This window comes from Pholcus phalangioides, unplaced genomic scaffold (genome assembly GCF_987345545.1).
Source record: "Pholcus phalangioides strain wild (caught in Gottingen) unplaced genomic scaffold, Ppha-v1.0 ptg000018l_1, whole genome shotgun sequence".
Classification (NCBI taxonomy): Eukaryota; Metazoa; Arthropoda; class Arachnida; order Araneae; family Pholcidae; genus Pholcus; species Pholcus phalangioides.
In genome coordinates this window covers 3,830,366-3,843,977 of record NW_028301611.1, presented here as the reverse complement: position 1 = coordinate 3,843,977, position 13,612 = coordinate 3,830,366, and the positions used below count along the sequence as shown (strand labels likewise).

At 35.5% G+C, this 13,612-nt stretch overlaps 1 long non-coding RNA gene across 1 annotated transcript; it reads right to left on the bottom strand.

Moving 5' to 3' along the window:
* Positions 1–5,405: 5,405 nt before the first annotated feature.
* LOC149071591 (uncharacterized) lies at positions 5,406–9,483 on the bottom strand. Its single transcript, XR_016194578.1, has 3 exons — positions 9,092–9,483; positions 7,600–7,853; positions 5,406–5,662 (listed from the first exon to the last, which is right to left on the bottom strand). It is a non-coding gene; the product is annotated as an uncharacterized LOC149071591 (long non-coding RNA).
* Between the last annotated feature and the right edge of the window lie 4,129 nt (positions 9,484–13,612).

Here is a 13,612-nt window from a genome sequence, read left to right as displayed (position 1 = left end):
ATATTTTTGATAAATTTAATCCAATGTGTGGATTAAGTGTCCCCTTCACTTTAATTTCTCTCTCTTCAGGATTCTTAGGATTATTTTATAAATGACAAAAAAAGAAGAAAATTAAAAACAAATTTGTAAGATTTTCTGCGAACAATTCTGTTTATATTTACAGATTTATTTTTATTATTATTATTTTTTGCAACCGTCCGCAAAAGTAACTCGGCATATTTAATTTCTTCACAAGTTTCACTCTTTCGTAGATCCAGTTTTTTTTTCTTGAAATTTTCATTTTACGTTCAAGAGAGATAGGGGAAGGGGCTATTCTTTTTTTTCAGAAATTATATAAGAAAAGCTAATTCCACACTGCCAGCCAGCTAGCTAGCAAGCAAGATACCACAACCAAAGGAAATTCTACTAGAAATGAAAGAACGAAATCATATATTGTACTTGTTTCTCACCAGCAGACCAGTTACAAATGCTTCAGGAATAACACTGGGAAACGAAGCCCTAACACAATGCAAAAACATTGGTTTATTTAACATATTTTTACTGGCTAAAACGAACAGAACGAATTTTGTCACTGCGAATGATGTCACTTCTGATATCACGGGGCTCTCTTTCTCGTTAGCTCCATGACATCATTCGCAGGGTCCCCAATTTCTTCTTTGCTCATGGTCCCCACCCCACCGGATCAAAGTCAAGCTCTGCCAGTGGTGTCTTAATTGATACGCGCCGGGACTGGATGAGCAGTGCCTCAATCAAATTATCATAGACACAAAATATTTGTGTAAAAGATATTTAATGTATAAATAAGTGTCCAGGGTGAAGGAAAGAGGGTTCCCAAAAAATATATTCTTCCGAACTAAACATGGAGGAAAGAATACAAGAAGGTGACATCAGGCACGAAAATTGAAGCCGTTGTGGAAACCCTATGGGCTGACAAGTAAGCCCAAACAAACCGCTCTTTTCCCTATACTTAACATGTGTTTTGCCGGATCGAATTCTCTTAAAATATTAATAACTAAATAAATTTAAGCACCATGACTGTTTAATGCATCTTCAGGTAATCTACATGATCCAATAAAGGGGGAAGATAAAACTTTATCCTTGTATAAGGGGTTTTTATATTTTTAATTTATTTTTGAAAGGGGAAGATCATTTTTCACTCTCAACTCGTCATACGTTTTTAGTTCAGTGCCTTCAATTTATTTTAAAAATTCGATGTATCACATTAATGTCTATGGGAATATGATTAATTAAAATAATATGAAGCTCCAATAAAATGTAATTTTCATAATTTTTTCTTTTAACTGTTTATTTTGCCTTTTTGTTTCGTTCATCATTATCATAGATCCGGGACATTTCGAAAGTGTTTGAGGCCCGTGGGCGCTCGTCGTAAGCTTTACGTGAGGAATTTTGATTTCTGAATCAATCCTGAGGTGCTCGAGCACCTTCTGACAGGGCCGTAGCTAGGATTTTTGCCACCCGGGGCAAACAGCTTTTTGCCGCCCCCGTGCCTCAAAGTACTGGAAGTGCTCGAGCGTCCTCAACCACTGTATTTATGATTTTGCTGCCTGTAGACTGTACAAATTTCACCACCCTTCTTCCGTTCCACTCTCATATTCTTGAATACGTATGATTGAAATATATGTCAACCTTCCGCTATGTAGATGTTAATACTGAGAAAAAAATATTAAAAATAAAAACTTCTTTTACGAGCCGCGATAAGTCATCTCTCTGGTCTATAGTATTTATGAAAATAATCACTTGGGTTGTTTTTTTTCCCTCTCTTCATTTTGTACCCATTACTTCGCTTTTAAAGTGGCATGTGAACGAAAATTTGACAAAAAACAGTTTCGAATTGAATTTGAAATCTAAAATTGTCTGTGTTGTTCTACCTGGACTGGAAGTATTTCTACAATATTTTAATATGAACAGCTGAAAGGCATTATATATGCTAATGTTTTGCATATATAATGTTTTTCGCAAAAAAAAAAAAAAGAGATTTTTTCAAACACCGCTTGTTCAAGTGTATTTAAACATTGTGTCTCTCTCAGCACTGAGGTATTACATGCTTTGGCAGAATTTTGTTAAAATTAAAATGCCGAGAAGGAATTTTGGAGCACAAGATATGGGCAAATTTTTTGGTTATTTTTGCAAAAGGTTCCATGTTGTTGAAATTAATATTCGAAAACAAATAACTACTAAAATTGTAAAAGCTCTCGTTCAATTGTATAAATATATCCACAGAATTTGAGAAAAAAAAATTGAGTTCCTGAAGTGAAAAGAAAAATTTTAAATGCTTTTTTAAAAACGGGGATGTTTCTCATAGGAAAGCATGGGAAGCCACGGTTTGTTTGGGCTTACTTGGTCCCTTTAATAGAGCAATCACTGGCTTCATCTGGCAACCCAGATTCCCCATGCTTTCTCAACGGACGCGCTGGTCGTGTCACCTCCTGATATTTTTTTCCTCCGTGGCTTCCAGTGCCGACTTTTCCATTTTTTTTGAAAACGGAAACTGACTCAATTTGCGTCAAGGGGTCGTGACACCCCTTAAAGTTAAACTAACCCCTATTATCGGGGTTTCGCGATGGAAAGCCTGATGAGGGATTCAATGTAGTTCTTTCTGAGTGAAGCTGAAGAACTGAACTGGATGTTCGAATTCACGGTACGAGCCGTTAAAACCCAAAACGGCTCAGTGATATGATTGGCTGATGAGGGAGTAACGTCAGTATAAACGTACTAATGTGGTTTCATTAGTTTTTCATAGAACTTAGTTTATCATATTTAGCAAGAAATTATACTTTTCCATCTTCGAAACAAGTCGCCAAGATGACCTTATATGTTGCTATCTTTCAAAACAGAACTGTATCTGGAAATCGTATGACCATGTAATCTGTATTTTACGGGACAAAATTACGTAGAACTCAGAAAATTGCAAAATTTCCCCCGTTATCACGTCATTTCTAGTAAAAATACGCATTTCGTGGATTTACGTCTTCGAGAGAAAATTTTTTTTTTTTCAAACCGTGAATTTTTAATTCTAATGAAAATTTCCCATCCATGAAATTTCTCGTTTTGAGATATTGGTTGCATTCAATACTACTGTGCTGTTGTTTCATAAATGCTCGAACCATGGCCAACTGTGGTCCTCGGACTTATCTGATGTGGCCTGCGACCTCAAACTTAATTTTGTAAAAATTTTCAGATCACTTGAGTGACCGCCGCACAGTTCCAGAGCACACTTAAACGGTCCGTGGCACATTTACAGAGAACTTGAATGGCTCTTGTTACAGTTTAACATCAATCACTCAAGTGACCCGCGACATATACACAGATCACTTACCTGCGGCATGGTCTAGAACACTTGAGCGAACCCGACACATTTCCAGATCATTTTAGTGATCCGCGGCACATTTTAGATCACTTAAGGGGCCTTTGGAACAGTTCACATCGCTCAAGTGGCCCGCGACACATTTACAAATCAGTCAAGTGACCCACGACATATTTACAGATCACTTAAGTGATGTGCGGCACAGTTCCAGAGCACGTAAGCGACCTGCGGTGCAGTTCCACATATTACTTGTTACCCGTGGCTCAGCTCCAGATCACGCAAGTGGCCCACGGTATATCTCCACATGAACTAAGTGGACCGTGACACATTTTCAAATCAACGAGGAAGTGGCCTGCGCTCTCCTAAAGATTGAGTATCCTTGCATTACAGTAATGTTGAAGCGAAGGGTCAATGGCAAGATTCCAGTTGGTCCGTACGTAATCACACGGACTAAATTTTTTTCACTTCCAAGCTTATAAGCGAAAAAAGTTTCGTCATGATTCTTATCAGTATAGTGTTTTAACAATAAGAGAGCCACTAGATCAAATGGACCCCAGGACCAGGGCAGCAAACAGATTTGGTGCCCCGGACCAGAGGGGGCGCAAATATAATCTATTAATATCACCTTCAATATTAGAAGGACGAGGCACCAAAATGCGTGCTTGCATCGGCTAACTAAGCATCTATAGTTGCGGCCCTGTCCAGAAATTTATTTTTGAGGGGAGGGGACAGAGTAATAGAGAGCAAACGAATGTACCATGTTATAACATATATCTCTGTCATTTTCTTAGGTTTTGAGGGGATGGACCCCCCCTCCCGGCACTGATGGACAATCGAAGGCTTTTACCGATTCTCAAAATTTTTTTCAAAAATACAATTTTATAATTACTTGTCATAAATTTTCAATTGCGTATTTCTTTCATTCATTCTAAATTTTCAACAATGGGGTTATAATTAACTCTCACATTAGATTTTAATAATGTATCTCTTACAATTCTAAATTTTCATAATTTTTTACTTATTATATGTTCATATTTTTAGTTTTCATCATTATATATATATACTGAGTATGCTGTACTAATGTGCAACATACTGGAAAAAAAGCGCAGAACCGCTGACGTACGCAAGATGGGGTTCAAAACCCCCAAACAGAAGCCTACGCATGGGGAGGAGGTGCTCAGGGAACCTATATGCCCTCCCCAAGCTATCAGTGTTTTTTTTTTGCAGTGAAAAAAAATGAGCACCTCTCAAGAAAATCCTGCGTACGCTACTGAGCAGAGACCAACAGGGAGATCAGTAATTTGGCAGATTTTTTTACTTGCTGGAAAACAGACGTTGACACAAAATGAAATGTTGTTCGAACAACAAACTATCAAATTAAATTCTTCGGTGCCAGTCTTTCTATGCTTTGGTTTTACACTTGAAGTATTGGAAATACTGCACAAATAAATTTAGCTATTCAAAATTTCGTTCGTTTGTATGCGCTCGCGTTATCAGGTTTCACCCAAGTTTTGTGCTTTAATCACTAGAGGAATGATGGCTTGGATGGGAAAACAAGCAACCTATTGTTTTTACATTGCTTTGCACTAAATATTATGGGAAACAAGTTAGTGGCCCCCTGCAGTAAAGACAGTGCAAGAAATATTGTGTCACTGGCGTTTTTCTCGAGCTAATTGACTTGGATCCCAGAAAGCACAAATGTGGTAAACTTTTTCTCGCTGTAGATTTTTTTTTTTTTTAACTTAGTGAGTTCAGCCCTGACTTCAAGGATTGTAGGTGTGTTATCATTGAATTCAAGGTCTGAAAGGGTAATAACATTTTTTTTGTATAGGCTACCATTATTGCCAAAAAAGCAATGCCCAAATACCTTTATATTTTCAAAATTCAATGTTATTCAAAATATCTTTCCACTTCTCGAATATAAAAATTCATAAGCTGGTGAATATAAATTAATACAGTAACAAAGGATAGGAATCAGACTTGTTTAGAAAAAGTTCAAAAGCACCTCCGCTCCAAATCCTAGCAAGTCTTGAGAAGTTCAATGAAAATTTCACATCATTTTTGTAAATAAATTACAAAATAAATTGAAATTTAAGTATTTATTGATGAAAAAATATCAACTGATGTTCATTTACAATACGTATGATTGCAGCCACTATGCACATGCAAAGGACTTTCTAAACTTTCGACCATTTCTACTTTCTTAGCATAAAAGTGTCAAACTCCTTTTGAATGCTGTCTTTTTGGTGATTAAATGTTTCCTTTCCAGAACTGAAACTAATGAATCTCTGATATCATCTAGTGTTTTGTGGAGAAAGACCCCAGCTTTCATTTTATCTGAAAAGAGAATGAAAGCAATTGTAAAATACTAAACAAGCAGTTATGATGAAAAAACATTCATTTAACAATTAATAATACAAATACAAACTGAAAGGCCACAACAGGGAAATTTCCCAAGCGAGGACTGATGCTGGGAATAGGTTTTTAACTCAAGCAAAGACGGTGAGCAAACAGATGGTGTTCCAAAAGAGATGGGATAGTTTTAAAAAGATGGCAGAACAGGTGAAACCCCATTTTCACCTTAGCATCATGCATGGAACAAAAAACGTGCTACAATACACTTGAGCAGAATTGACTTCTGAGAGGGACAGACGGACAAGGAATTTTCTACAGAAAAACTTTAAAAGTTACCAACCTTTAAAAAATGATTTAAATTAATTGAAAATGATTACAATAGCACGTAAAAGGTGTTTTCTTTTGTAATATTTTTTTCTGAAAATATTTGAAATCATTATTATAATATATTTAAAATTTTGCTGACAAGGGAGATGGAGGGTATCGGAGGAGGCCAAAATTCTTTTTACACAATACAGTAGACACGGTTTATTGAAATCATGCATAATGCTATCATTTGGATATTGCTATCAATCACTAATATAAAATATAGAATGGACCAATATTGTAACATAGGCAAATATTCATTGACAGTTATCAGGACTTATGGCTTTTGTTATTATTTTTTTTGCATTTAAAAGCTGAGGTTTAACCATACTTTTGTAGATTAAAAAATGTAACACCCCCCCCCCCCCCATTGACAAACATTTCTGTATTCTGGATGATGATTTTTGCTTGCACATGACATCGATAGGCTATCTGAATATTATTAGCTGCTATAATCCATGGACGTGTGAAGCTGCTTTTGTAATGAGCTCCCGGCAATGTAGGCACACTAAAGGTAAGATCAAAAAAAGAAACTTCAAATTTTCAGTCAATTATCCAAATAGAGTTTTTGCTTGAAAGACTATCTCGAGGGATCTATGGAACATATACAGTACATAAATTAAACACATGACTGAATTTAAAAAAAAAGATTTTAGCTTAAAGGGAAAAAAAACCCAGCATGATTTTTCCTCAAAACAGTCCTAAATAATGTTTTTCGACTTTTCAGAGACTTAATGACTCCTCCTGATGTTGAAAGGCACACTGCAATAAAATCAGAAAATTTTGTGCCACCCTTAGACTCCATTTTAATAATCACATGAATTTCAGGCGACCATTTACCCACTTTATAATCACCACATCGACTGAGATTTGTCAAGCCCTGAGCTATATGTAAAATGGAGTTGCCCTGTTTTCATGTATCCTGTTTGACCAAGTAGGACTCAAGATCATCATTTGGCTTCTGGGCTTCTTTTGGCTATAGTTATCAATTGGTTATTGTTATCAGAAACTATAAGAGTCCTCATTTTGGAAGAAAAAATATTGGTTTGTTTTTTTTTCTTCATTTTTTATGAAAGCCCCATTTTTTGTGATTCCAAACCAGGCCTTTGACGCTTAGAACTGAAGCTATGCCCACTTTAGAGTTGCATTTTTACCAGGATTGGCAAGTTTTTGACAGTTTAAACATTCACATCAAAAACCTCAAATATTGCTTTTCAATATAAAAATTCTCATTGGAAATGCACATGTTAATTACATGTAATGTTCAAAGTGACTGTTATACAAAGAATAAATACTTAATATGATTGTAAAATAACTTTCTACTCTAAAGAATTATTTTGGACAATATATGTTTTCTTTCTTATAAATACACTTTTTAATAAAGCATAGCATAAATGCTGAACGAAAAACTATGGAATGATTTAATATTCCTCGATTTAATATTCTTCAATCCAAGATGATATTCTTGATCCTCCAAAATTTCTTTAACTGCTTATATATGTGTATTGATATAAATCATCTGCTGTACTCGTTTCAGAATCACAATTTCTTACCTCTCTGCTTTGGTAAGAGCCGGTGACTTTGCCAGTGCTGTACTTTGATTCCTGAACTTTCAAATAATATTATTTCAGCAGGACACTAGACATTCATCTTTCCGCTACCCTGACTTTTGCAACCTTTATGGCTAATGCATCTGCTGGCGAAATTTCCTGACCCATGACAGACAAAGGTCTTCCACATTCATTTTGTATCATTCTGATGCTGCTTTTGATAGAAATATTTTGACTGCCTTTCCAAAGATCAAAATCTACAAAAAAAGAAAATCACGTATTTCAAAAACACAACTCAGGGCCAGAACTGAAGAGGGGGGGGGGGGCAACAAAATTCAAAAGGGCTGCTAATTTTACATGGGGAAAAAACACAGTTGCAAAATCATTAATCAAATTCTAGTGGTGGGAGCAGCAAAATCACACTTGGCCCCACAAAAATCACAGTAAACCCTTACAGCGGCAATCTTGAGATATCTTGTTAAACTTGATCTACTTTATTTTGGTCACCCCGAAATATCTCGGGTTCTTTTAGCACACTTTTATAAACATAAGTGGCAATTGCGATGCACATCAGGAACATTTTAAAACCGCTTAAAGGGTTAAGGTTCTGGCGTAATTTCCATTTTCAGTCATTTTAAAGTTGTCGCCACTGGCGATTTCATGATGGGGTGAACAAAAAAAAAAAATGTTTTAGCTTTGTGTTTGCTTTACACGCAAACGTATAATTTAAGAAATATGTCAGATACTAAAGATATTTGTTTACGTAGATTAAATGAATTAATGGAAATACAGTGAACAAACTTTATAACGACCACGTTCTTATCACTACCCGATTCTTCAACGTTTCCTATAGTGGAAAAACCATTATTTTATTCTAATTATTATTTATTCAATATAAGTTGAAATCAATTTTTTAAATGTATCACAATATCCTCATTGAACCTTGGTTTTTCCGCATGCTGGAAATGGACTGGACTACAAATTTCAATAAGCTGGATTCTCTCCTAACTTTTAAGGCATACCATTAAGGCAGGAAATAGGCTACTGTAACTTTGATGCCAGTGTCATCTTGATGCATGGGACACCCCCCCCCCCCCACAGCCTGAGGGCCTCGAGAGCAGCATGACTGAGATCCGGTTTGAATTAGTAAGCATGGCAATTGGTGGGCAACAATTTCTGTCCAGGTGGGGGTCCCTCATTTTTACCTAATTTTTGATCGGTTTGGGAAGGGACCCCCCCCCCCGGCACTGCGTACGCCTCTGGGGCCCGTGATGCTCTTAGAACGCCCCTGCCCAGCAATTTTAATGATGGTCGTATCACGATTTCCTTGATTTAAGGAAGTTTCTGTGCATATAGCTGCATTAATGTCGCCCCCCTCCCCTCCCGATAAAAGAATTTTCTCAATTTAAGGTATGGAAATGCCGGTTTTACACAATTCGTTTAATCGAAGTTCGACACTTTATTACGAATAATTTTAACAAACGAATCAACTCACCCAGGATCGATGAGAACACACGCTCCTCGCCAAAGCTGCATTAAGAGTACAAGCGGCTTTGCTCCTCGCATTCAATTTCATGTCAATAGCATTCAATCAGATGATTGCGAAGAATGTTGAGCCGAGTGCTTTCACGTTCTGAACGCATTGTATTGTTTGTTGGCCGTTTATTTTCGTCATGGAATGACAATTACGAATTAAAAACCCGAGAACAAGCGCAAAACGTGAGGGAAAAATGGCGGTGCGAAAAAGGAAAGCATAAACAAAATGAAATTTCGACGCCAACCATTGTACTGTCACTTTCTTCACCAAATCCCTCGCAGCCGGTAACCCATTCATTTTTGTTACATCATCGGCAGCCAATCATATCACGGAGCCGTTTTGGGTTTTAACGGCTCATGTCATATTCACGGTTGCCCTATTTTTACTTGTACGTAAGGAGGTCCCCAAAACAAATAGCCCTGGTTAAGCAAACGACAGGGGAAAAGTTCCCCTTTTTTATTTTACTACTGCTGCTGCCATCTTATCTCAAAAGTAATAACTATTTATCAGGTGAAGCTTAATTTTTAAGAAAAGCAGAATACTTCGTTCAGTCAGGCTCCTTATAGTAGAAGCCCAAGAACTGAACTGGATATTCTAACATACAGTTCAGTTATTTTTCTGGTACATAAGGAGGCGTCCGAAACAAATAGCTTTGTTGGAAGCAGACGACACGTGAAAAGTAAGTTTTCCTCTTCTCTATTCTACTACTGCTGCTGCCATCTTATAAAGCAAATAATAACAGTTTATAAGGTGAAGCTCATTTAAAAAAAAAAGCAGACGACCTCATTCAGTCTGCTTCCTTATGGATAAAGCCAAAGAACTGAACTGAATGTTGCAATTCACAGTTCAGTTATTTTTTAGGTGCATGAGGAGATGCTCAAAACAAAAGACCTTGGTAGAAGCAGACGACCATCGAGAATATATTGTAATTAAGCTGACCATATCTTCTCGAGAGAAATACGGGAGATTGGTATTTTAAATACGGGAAAATACGGGACATCGCTAATTATTGCCAAAAATGATGCCAAAACCGAACAAAGTTGCCAAATATTGCTGAAATTACGGAAAAATCACAATGGCGGGAAATGAAACATTACTGAAAATTGTAGTGGAGAAAAAAACGTTCACCAAGACAAATGTGGGAGGTTACTATTGTTATTTATAGTTGTAATTATCATAATATAATTTATGAGTTATTTATGAATGCAGTAATGAAACAAATCCAGAATTAATGAAACGAATTCAGAATTAATGAAACGAATTCAGAATTAATGAAGGGAAATTCCAGAATAGATGAAAGAAATTTTTCTGCATTAACGAAAGAAATTATTCTCTATCCTTTTCTTTTAATCTTTAAAAAACAATATTTAGAGACCGAACATGGGCAAATTGTAAGGCACGAAATGTGTTTTCACAGAGTCACGTGATTTCCTTGCATTCGACGTGTCTGCCGTCGCGGCGGTTGGATGCTTCCTTCAGTAATGTAAGCTCGATGGTTTTGACTTATTGTCATCCAGCTTATATTTCTAGAGAGAGATTATGACATCTGCGGTCTTCACCTTGGCAATGCTGAGAACGGTGACCCCAACATCATTTGTCGGAAGATCGCGTGACTTGGTGAAAACACACACAATCCCCGTTATTTTCCTATGGCATAAATAGGAGTTTAAAACAAACGAAAGAAATAATTTCAGTACCGGTGAGATAATTCCAAAATTAATGAGAGAGATAATTTCAATATCAATGAAAGGTAATTCCAAAATTAGAGTAGGAAATATTCCAGAATTAATGAAAAAAAATATTACAGAATTAATGAAAGAAAATATTCCAGAATTAATAAAAGAAAATATTCTAGAATAAATGTGAGATAATTTCAGACCATTGATGAAAGGGATAATAATAAAATTAATGAAAGATAATTCCAGAATTAAAGAATGAGATAATTTCAGCATTAATAAAAGATAATTCCAGAATGAAGAAAGAGATAATTCCAAAATTAATGAAAGTGATATTTTCAGCATTAATGAAAGCGATAATTTCAGCATTATTGAAAGTTAATTCCAAAATTAATGAAAAATCGAGAATTCCAGAATTAAGGGAAGAGATAGAAAAAAAGATGATATAAAGATAAAGATAAAGATGATAAAGAAATAAAGATAAGATGATAAAGAAATAAAGATAAGATGTTAAAGAAATAAAGATAAGATGATAAAGAAATAAAGATAAGATGATAAAGAAATAAAGATAAGATGATAAAGAAATAAAGATAAGATGATAAAGATAAGATGATAGAGATAAGATTATAAAGATAAGATGATAAAGAGATAGAAAGAGATGAAAGAAAAATTCTAGAATTAATTAGAGAGATAATTTTAAATTAATTAGAGAGATAATTTTAAATTAATGAGAGAGAAAATTCTAAAATTAATTAGAGATAATTTTAAATTAATGAGAGAGAAAATTCTAGAATTAATTAGAGAGATAATTCCAAAATCAATGAAAAACAATTTGATTTTTTCTCATCAAACCCGGCAATATGTAATTAAAATCCGGAAACCCTGTAAACGTTTAAAAAATCCGGCATTTCCATACCAAATCCGGAGAGTTGGCAGGTCGGCAGTTAATATTGCTGCATATTGTCAAACCTGCAACACTTTCGATGGGTTATTCAAAATATAAACTAAGGGTAATATTGACAAATGATGTCCTCCTACTCAGCAAATGTCAAATATTTTTTTTCAATTTGGCAAGCCCGGACATGAGCAACACACAGATGCTTTTATAAATACAAAACTATGATCTTAAATAAATATATTGCTTTCGGAAATCAATATCATGTCTTCAGAAATATCTGTGCAAGTTATTTTTATTACAGCAATGGTTGGATAAATCCCGGTTCCAGGTCAACTAAAAACTTGATATGGATGGCTAAAATTTTAATGTGTAATATTAATAGCTGAGGCAGAAGAAATACTCTTGGCTCCAAAAAAAATCAATTGCCGCACAGATTTTTTCTTGATTTGTCAAGTCGTGCATTACATACTGGACTACCCAGATAACTGGATATTTATTATTCTCATGGTTGGCATAATACTAAATTCAAAGGGGAGAAACCTCTTTAACACAAGATAGTTAAACCCAGCTTAAGAGTCAACTACAATTCATACTTTGTTATCACAACTAATTTTTGAAATGCCCTATAGATTGGCCAGTTAATAAATATTTCCGCATTTCTCTCATATACTTCAACAATTCTTCATTTTTTTTTTCATTTGTTGGTTGAAATACTTCCTCATACCTTAGGGTAGAGTCATTTTCTACTTTTTGGAGCCTGGAAATTAGACCTGTGTACAAAAGTCACAGTTATGCTGGGATGATATTTTTAGCGAGAGATGGTTGGATAAGCTAAAAAATAAGTTTCTTTTAGATCGAAATTTTCAAGCTAAGAAAATGAAGGTTCCCCCCTCCCCCCTAATTCAAGATTATTCAGAAACTTCGTAGAAAAATTTTCACGTTAATTTATAGATGATGGAATGGAGTTATTAAACTATATAGGTTCATACACACGACATAAATGACGTTAAGTCAATGCCACTGTAAGTGAATGCCTTCTCACCTCACTGTTTCTGGTTTTATTTGGAAAAACTATCTTAAAGAAATGGTGATCGCGCAAAATAAAGGAAAACTCTAACTAAATTCTTTTTCTTACATCAAACAAAACAAATGGGGAATGGGTTGAGTCACGAACATACCCCAAGAATTCCGATATCACTTGGATCAGACCTGGTGGTTCACTCAAATTCCAACGATTCTCAGAAAAATGCTGAAGATGAAATTTCAGAATATGGGGGGGGGGGGGGAGCGAGACTAAAATTTCGAGATTAGAGTAGTTTTTAGAAATCGCTTTCCCTAATTTTAATGTAAATAGAAAGGTCATTTCAAACTTGCAGCACACTTTCAAGAGACCAAAATTGTTGCTGAATGCACGGCCAACTAGAGCGATGACAATTCAGCAAAAGATGATCCAGGGGAATAAGAAGGAAAAAAAAAGAAGTGATGGTAAAGAATCCTGAACATGCTATAAAAATGCAGAGTTGTTTTCTGGAGCAAACTGAGAAGATAGGGCCCCGAATTATTTGCAGCTCTTGCTGAAAAAGTGTATTATGAAGTATGCGTATTTAGCTATTAGTTTATAAATTCATGAAAATACAAGGAATTTGAAGAAAAATACAGTTTGCGGAAAAGTTACACAAAATGAGGATCGGTTTTTGTACAGGAAAATTTTATTTAGTTAGGATACATTTAGTTCAAATTATTGTCAACAGGTGGCACTGCATGTCGGTTACGGAAGTCAAGGGTGATTGGAAATGAACCTTTCTTCAATCCCTTCAGTGTATGAAACGTTCGCAAAGCTTCAGTCGGCAGCGTGTGGCTGAAGTAAAACTTCACCAATAGTGCTTTACGCACTAATGTCAACAT